The 9,114-nt window shown below is 35.1% G+C and overlaps 1 protein-coding gene across 1 annotated transcript in view; it reads left to right on the top strand.

Moving 5' to 3' along the window:
- Positions 1-4,403: 4,403 nt before the first annotated feature.
- The window catches only part of capns1b (calpain, small subunit 1 b), a 28,137-nt gene continuing 23,426 nt past the window's right edge, over positions 4,404-9,114 (top strand). The window contains exons 1-2 of the mRNA XM_037775937.1: positions 4,404-4,424; positions 8,333-8,431. The gene's annotated coding sequence lies outside the window, so the exon portion shown is untranslated. The remainder of the gene's footprint in view (positions 4,425-8,332; positions 8,432-9,114) is intronic.

Here is a 9,114-nt window from a genome sequence, read left to right as displayed (position 1 = left end):
CTATGGGTACCCACGAGTCTCCCCTTTACAGACATGCCCACTTTATGATAATCACATGCAGTTTGGGGCAAGTCATAGTCAAGGCAGCACACTGACACACTGTTGTTGCCTGTAGGGCTGCAGTTTTCCATGTTATATACATATATATATATATATATATATATATATTTATTTATTTTTACATTTATTTAATATTTAAAAAAGATGTTAGAAAAGTGTCTGAAAATGTTTTTGAAAATGTAAAAAAAAAAAAAAATGTCAGAAAATGTCTGAAAAATATCTGAAAAACGTCAGAAAAAATGTAAAGAAGAAAAAGAAAAAAAGACAGATCCTTTTTTGTAAAAAATGTCAAAATAATAAAATGTAAAATAAATGTCAGAAAAAGAGTCAGAAAAGTGTCTGAAAATGTTTTTGAAAAATGTAAAAAAAAACGTCAGAAAAATGTAAAAAAAAAAAAAAAAAAAAAGAAAAAAAAAAGTGAGAAAAATGTCAGAACATTTTTTCAAAAATGTATAAAAAATTAAATGTCTAAAAAATGTCAGAAAAAAGGCAGAAAAGTGTCTGAAAATGTTTTTGAAAAATGTAAAAAAAAAAAGAAAAATCTTTAAAAAAAAAAGTCAGAATAATGTAAAAGTAAAAAAAAATGAAATGTCTAAAAAAATGTCAGAAAAAAGTCAGAAAAATATCTGAAAATGTTTTTGAAAAATGTAGAAAAAAATCAGAAAAACAAAAGTTATGTTAACATGTTGGTTTTACTCACCAAAACACACTGGGCCTCAGTCAACAGGCACACATGTGTGCTTAATGTCACGGCTCTGGCCGTGACTCCAGTAGTGTTCCTGTGTTCTGTTTCCCCTGTGTCTCCCCCTCCCCTGTCTGTCTGTGTGTGTGTGTGGGTGTGGCAGGGGCGCGGCTTCCTCATCAGGCACCTGGTCTCACACTCCACTCTGCACTCTGCACCTGTCAACAATCACCTAATCAACCCACAGTTCAAGAACACCAGCTTTCCTGCCAGTCCTCGCCAGATTGTTCTGCCTACCAGTTGGTATACTCTCGGCCGCTCTGTACCATAGATACCAGAGTTATTCTTGTGCTTTTTCCTTGTGCTTCTAGTGTTTAACATTGTGTTCTCCTGTGTTCTGGATTCCAGTGCCAGCCTCCCATCGAGCCATCCTCACGCCGCCTCAGCTCATTCCTCCAGCCATTCCACCCTGCTCAGCAGCCTGCCTGTCTCCTGCCTTCTCCAGCGCCCTCACCACCATTATTATGATAAATCCACCTGACTTTCAACCACCATCCAGCTCTGTCTGTGTCTGCTTCTGGGTCCTAAACCACAGCCTTCACACCGTGCGTATGAAAAGTTTATCACACAAATCTCTCTGTATTCCTTTAATTATCCTTTATTCATTCTATTCCTTTTTCCTTTTGTTTGATCATTTATTCAGTTATTCTGTCAGTAGTTTAGTCATGTAGTTAGTCCAATAAACATTTAAATTTATAAAGAACTTGATTTTGTGTGTGTTACATAAACAATTCCCATCACTGTTCACTAGACCCAAGAACTCCGTAGCAACCCTGAGATTAGAGACTCAACTGATTAATATCACATTGTGAATCTTTCCCTGTTTTTATAAAGCTGGGTGATGCCTGGGTAAAGTATGATATTAAAACTAATTGTGTGTGATATTTGAAGCTGAGTGTCACCACTCTCTTTCACCTTTAATGACAATTCATGGGTTTATGATTAATAATTGTGGGTTATTAATTATAGATACATATTTTGATATCAATTAATGATTGATTATTAATCTGCTCTATGCAATAACGCTACATAACGCTACAATGTACTTAACTTTACCCAAGGCCTGTTCAAAGTGGAGCTTTCAATTCTAAAATAATGTTGAAAAGTTGAGTAATTAATAATAATGCATCATATTTTAATTGTTATATATTACAACGTCCTGCCAACAATGAGTGATTTTCTTGTCAGCAGACTTTCAGTAACCAAGAGGTGGCCGAAGAGAAAAGAATCAATCTAGTTCCACTCAGTCGATGCAAGCTTCATTTATTGAGATACATTTTAAAAAGCTCATTATTTAACAGTTCAGAAACATTAACAACACATTATGTTTGTAATTTGGTTTTAGTGGCTTCAAAGCCATCGACTCCTAACTATTTACACATTAAGTTGATTATTTTAGCTCTTAAATTCTTCATAGATTTCTCTGAAAACTCAGTAGTATTAAAATGATATCTGACAGTTATTTTAAGCAAAAGACAGAAACCACAGACAGAAGCATCAAAGTGTTCCTCATGGTTAATGTAATGAGCTTCCTTCAAAACATTAACAACAATATACTTATCATTAGCTTTCTTAACTGATAGAACCTCATCTTGTTTTCATCATGCAAAGAATATAATAATGAAAAACACCACTTTATGTACTGTGACAGTACTTGTTAATCATGAATAAGGCATGCTAACACTTTACCCTAGCCCTCGTCTCTTAACTGTAGTATTCATCACTCTTATAGAGGATGAGGAACACAGTTTTTCTTTGCCTGGCTCTGCAGATTATATGATGCTGCAACAGTTCACTCAGCAGATTATATATAATACAACAAAATGTCCCATTGTCCTCACTGCATCATGTTTAGAATCAATTACAGAACGCTGCTCTGATGTGACTGTTGTGTGAGAGCTGAGCCGTCCATCTGGATGATCCTACTCTGTCCCCTGGGCTCCTGCCTCTTCACCCAGCAAGTCACCAGCACCACCGAGGTGATCCAGCTCCATGTTGTCCTCTCGTCTTGGTGTCTGCCCTCTGGGGGCCTAGAGAGACATGACAGAAAATGTCTTCAAGTCACAGAATAGTGTAGGAAGTGTTGAGTTTGATACGTAGCATGTAGCTTTTGTTTTCCCCTCAGTACCAAACACATACCAAGCTGTGATCCCAAAGTACACCAAACACTGAATGTTGGATATTACATCCCTACAGTCCTAACATTGATGTGTAAAGTACCTTGCAGTAGCAATACACAGCAAAATTGGACCCCACCATCAGCACCATCAGCACCAGGAGGACAACCAGTCTGATGGTCAGATCTGTTACAGAGGCTGGAACAGATTCACAATCATGATTACATCAGTTCATACAGGAACATGTGTGCAGCACTTTCCTCTGAAGCTAAAGTTGCTTCATTCAAACTATTTTCAGCTTTTACATCTTGCATTTTTTTTTAAATGTATGATTGTTCCTTTCAGCTGAGAGGACACATGTCCACAAATCACAAGTCCTCATTGTCTTTGTGGTTGTATTCTGACTTATTGCTGCAGTGTTTGCAGTGTGTGGATCACACCCTGTGCATACTTCCTCTCAGCACCTGGAGGGGCGTGTCAGTGTTTGATTGACAGCAGCTGGCAGGCTGAGCTCCGGCAGGAGAACCAGAGACAAACATCAACTTGTGCTGTAGCTCACAAGCCAGTAAGAGTAAAGGAGCACACCAGCATCTAAAGTGAGCAAAGAGATATCTGCAGGTATGTTAACATGCTGTTTAATGTGCTGCAGCTGAGCAGCTGATTAGTCATCTAGCCTGCAAACTGGAGTTAGCAGAGCACTTTCCCCCGTGGATGTTTGTTTGGTGGCTCGTTCAACAAGCTAATAATAAAGCTTTTATGCTATGAAACTTGTTTTTTCTGACTTTTAGTGGTTGAATTCCTCACAAAGCTGCACTTCTTATCCTCTGTCTTCTACTGTGTGCATGGTATTTAAAGAGTCCTGGGTAAACTGATCCACTCTATAGTCAGTAGGAGAGGAGTCGAGGAGAGGAATCGAGGAGAGGAGTCGAGCCGCATAAAATCTGAAATGGGAAAGGCCCCAGGAATGCCTTGGAGGACTGAGAGACTGTCCAAAAGTGTGCACCATTTGTAAGAGTCATGGTGTCCCACCCAGCTCCACTAGTGGAAGAAGGTCAGTTCAGTGACAGTCCCCTACTGGTGGCTGCTGTAAGAGGAATATCAGTATGGAAGGTTTGAAGCCATGAGCCTCCAACAACAAGCCCACTGATGAGCTGTCTTTGGATTTGTGTTTTTGTGTTGTGGATACTGATGTTGTTACCTGAGCAGATGATCTTCAAACTGGTTGCACTAGAAGGAAAGGACCTTTCTGCTAAACATTTCTTCAGACTAAATTCAGACTTAAGACAGAAACGTGGGATCCTCCATGAAGTTGAAGATGGATTCATTGTTGAAGAAGTCCGAACCACAGAACCACAGTCCAGATATCTACAAACTCTGTCTGCTGACTTCAGGTCCCAGTAGTAGCCATCCACTCCTCTCCAAACTCCCTGGTGCTTCACCTCTAGTTCACCAGAACAGCGGTTGGATCCTCCCACCAACCGGATATCATCAATCACTGAACACAGGTAAGAGAGTAATTAGTAAAACAATCTCTTGTGTAATTCTTCTTTTGTATATTTGTATTCTGTTTACCTTTGAAAGCATCATGTTCTTCTGTCTGGAGACCTGGGGAGAATCCTAAAAGAGATAATGCAAAGGGTGATAATGAGTTGTCCTGCTCTGGACAGGTCAGGCAGAAAGGTTGCAGTAGAAGCATCCCGTCACACATTTCTAAATATTTGTCACAGATTTGCCAAATGTAGTTTTGTTGGGCTTCCCTGCAGGGTCCTATCAGGATCAGGTCAGGTTGCATTGGAGCTCTGTGGATTTTGTCCCCAATCTCTTCAATTGGAGAATCATTTAGAGTGGATTACTTCTTAATGTTACTCCTGAAAAGCTGCAGTCAGGAACTTTGAGCAAATATGATAAAAAATTGTCATTATATCCTGACAGTGGAGAGACAGATAATCTGTGAAACAAATTAATTAATTAATTAATTAATTAGACTAGTGTGTGTGTGTGTGTATGTGTGTGTACCTTAATATTTATACTTATACATATATATATGAACTGTATATATGTATATATATATATATATATGTGTGTGTGTGTGTGTATGTATACATACATATAGTGTATAGACTTAAATCAAACACAACAGTTGTTCAGCCAGCTATTCTGTAAATTACCTGTAACTAATAATATAGTTAAATTAAATGAGAGTTCCACCTTTATTCCCCTAAACAACTGTTTATTAATAGATATATTCTTATATAATTATAATCAAATATATTTTATTTGATTTCAGATTCTCAAATATTTCAGAAGATCTTAACAGGGTCAAAAGAAAATAAATGCTTTACGGTTTAATTTGTTTATTGAATTTTAAAGTAAAATAGTACTAATACTGTAACAAATAGTGAAATATGTTGTTGTTAACAACAATAATGAATTACTGTGTAATTGTTTTGGGCTTTTACTTTGTTAACAGCAAGTAAACAGACATCTTGGCCTCCTTGTATTTCTAGCTGTAGCCACCAGAGGGTGATACCAGACTATTGTTTGTGTGTGTCTGTGTTTATACCAAAGTTCTGGGTACATAAATATGTCCACACAGCACAGTGACATTGTGATTGGCATTCAGTTCTGATTAAGGTCATAGTAAGCTGAAAGTTAGTGAAAACAATGTGTAACCGAGCCATAACTATTCCATACAGGGACGTAGCCATGGTTTAGACATTAGTGAAGTCCACAATGTTTTCTGTTAATGGAGATTAAGAATTAAGAAAACAATGAAGGCTTTTGACCTAAAACTATGTAATTTAACATAATGTTTGACCATCATGATAACGCCCAAAAAGCTTAAAGAGAAAACTTGTTCTAGTTAAATTATTATTTTATTATTTACACATTTCAAAGCCTTCATCTGAACATTTAATTCTTCTGGAAATATTTGCCCTGTAAAATCATATTCTGTAAATCAAAAGAGCAGATTCAGAAAACTTTTAAATAATGTTTCATTAATTATATTTGTTCACAAATTAAAAAACAAAGTATGACGAACGGTTCACTGATTATTTTACAAACAGTAGGTGAACATTGTATTGATCAATTACAGCACCCTCGTTCTCACCCTCCTCCCCAACGCCGAGCCGTGTGTTGGCTCATCCTGATTTATCATTTCAAGCCCCAATATTACTATAATATCAAATAATATCCATACAGGGACTGAGAATATAAATAGTAGAGTTTATTGATTTTATAGTGAATTTAACAGCTACTTTACACCCTTTATATAATATGAAATAAGAAGAAGAAAAAGAACGAGAATAATTAAAAGATATTCTTATTAATTGACGTTTCTCTCATCTGTTTTGTATTTTAATTTATGATTTATTAAATCTTAATCTTAGCTTTAATAGATCATATCATATAGTAAAATACATTCTGTTCTGATTCTAGATTATTTATTTACTCTTCTGTTGTATTTATTTATGCATTTATTTTTTATTAATTTTGAATGTCTTTATTTATTTTTGCGTTTATTTCTTGTTTATTTATTTTTGCACTGATTTTTTATTTATTGATTTTTCATTTATTTTATATTTATTTTTCATTTATTTTATATTTATTTTTCATTTATTTTATATTTATTTCTAAATGTATGTATTTGTATATTTTGACCTCATGACATGACAAGTAAATATGTCAATAAATGTAGGAAAAATAATATTATAAATAAATGTAGCCATTGATTAACTGATAAAAATGTGACATAAATTGATATTTCTGTTTTAATTTGCTTTTTTATTTATTTATATTTGCAATAATTCTCTTACTTATTTCCTGTGCTGTTTTATTTTCCCTTTTATTTATTTATGTTTTTATATTTACATTTTATTAAATTTTACATTTATTTCTTTATTTTTGCATTTATTTCTATACACATTTATATTTATATTTAATTGTATGTATTTATTTATGTATCTATGCATTTATTTATTTATTTCTGCATGATTTCACCTTTGCATTTCAGCCCTTATTTATTTCCCCAACTTATTTATTTCTGTATTCTTTTCTTTACACATTTCTTTTTAAATGTCTTTATTCCTTTCTGCCTCATTATGCAAATAATGGGGCTTTCACTCAACATTAGTCATGGGGTCAGAGCATTCAAATACATACATTTTAAAATAAATTCAAACAAATAAATGAACAAATAAATGAAAGCTATTATAAAATGAAGCGTTTGGCGCTGCTGATGCATTTGACTGCGATGTGGCCGTTCTGCTGGCTTCATGAGCCTGCGGCGTCCTAAACATCTACTCTAGGAGGTAAGAGAGAGAAACAAACACTCTGTGCAGAGAAAGAACTGACAGCTGCTGATTCTGAGGACGTCATGAATAAAACACCAGAAACTAAGCAGAGCATTCTCCAGGGCAGCTCCCGAGCTTTGGAACTCCCTCCCAAAACTCAGCAGAGACTCCGATTCCCTCAGCTTCTTCCAGTCCCGCCTCAAGACCCATCTTCTGTCCTCTGCTTACTTGTAGCCCGCCTCCCCTTACCCATTTGTCCGTGTGTATGTATGAGAGTGGGCCTCTGTATGTCGCCTGTGTTTGTCGTTCGTCTCCTGTTTGTCTCACACCGTTTCCCCCCGAAAGTGTGAAGCGTCTTTGAGATCTTTAAAAGCGCTATATAAGTTTAATCTCTTATTAAGCCTGTTTTTTACTTTTCAGTTTTTAACTCCGTTTAGTTTCACGCCCTAATATTCCTATAATATCAAATATACAGGGACTGAGAATATAAGTGGAGGGTTTACTGATTTTATAGTGAATTTAAGAGCTACTTTACACCCTTTTATATAATATGAAATAATTATAATAAATACATACATGCAAATGCATAAATAAATGAATGCAAGAAAAATAAATAAAAGGGACACTATTAATACATTAATATAATTTTTTGGTTCAATCAAATCAATCAAAAAATAATAGCAAAAATAATCACAAAATAAATGTAGCCATTAATGAATTGATAAAATGTGACATAAATCGATATTTGTTTAAATTTGTTTCTTTATTTATTTATTTGTTTTTGTATTAAGTCCCTTATTTATTCACTCGTCTGTTCTAATTATTTTGTAGTTATTTTTTTTTCATTTTTAAGTAAATTTATTTATGTTTGCATTTATTTTACTACTACATAACACCATTTGATATAATATGTAATAATATGAATATTAATATTATAATAGCCTAATATTTAACAAAAATTGTCCTGTTAACTGATGTCTCTGTCATCTGTATTATATTTATACCTTATGATTCAATAAAGTGTTTAATTGATCATATCATATAGTAATGTACATTCTGTTCTGATTCTAGATCTGATTATAATACAGTATGTTTCTCCTGTAATATTAATATTATAGGGACCGTTGGTCTGTGCATCCTGTCCAGAGGTTCTTCAGAATATGACCCACTCAGAGACATCAGTACCACCACACCCAGCACGCTGGATCAGAGACAACGTGAGTTTCAGACCTGAGTGAACACATGCTATTTGGTCTCTGCCTCTAACCAAGTATAGAAACATCCTGAAAGCACACAGCTTCTCTCAGCTCTCTGCCTCACTTATTAAGAGTTTCAAACGTCCATCATTAAATCAGAGTCCTACCTGAGGTCCAGAGCAGCACAATCAGCACTCTGTGATCCATGTCCACTCCATGTGCCTGTCACTGTGTCTTCTTCATCTGCTGTCTCTGTCTCTTTATCAGACCAAGAGTCAGGTCCAGCCCCCCGAGAGATACATATTTCCTGTTCACCTCTATCAGGTCATCACAACGCTGTAGTTTAGGCTGTTGCCTCCCACGGCCTGCAGTACCTTATTTTGAGGCTATAGATCTATTTGGTGAAATATATAAATTCAATTAAAACTTAATATTAATACTCAAGAAGACACATGGCATTTGGCAGAAAGTTTCCTGAAACAAAGGCAATAAAATAGGTTTAATCTTGCTTCCAGTTTGAAACATGATCCATGAGGTACAACCTGTTCACAGACAAAACGTCAGATAACACTCAGTTATTTAAAAGTTCATTGCAATGTTTTATTATTAATAGTATTATTATTATCACTTCCCCCTTACACATTCATATCAGAAACATACTGTATTTAAAAGCACTTAAAATATATATTTGTACTTGCATACAG

This window comes from Sebastes umbrosus, chromosome 7, assembly GCF_015220745.1.
Source record: "Sebastes umbrosus isolate fSebUmb1 chromosome 7, fSebUmb1.pri, whole genome shotgun sequence".
NCBI classification, from domain to species: Eukaryota; Metazoa; Chordata; class Actinopteri; order Perciformes; family Sebastidae; genus Sebastes; species Sebastes umbrosus.
Note: the sequence above shows the minus strand (reverse complement) of the source record. Positions and strands in the feature narration are given on the sequence as shown.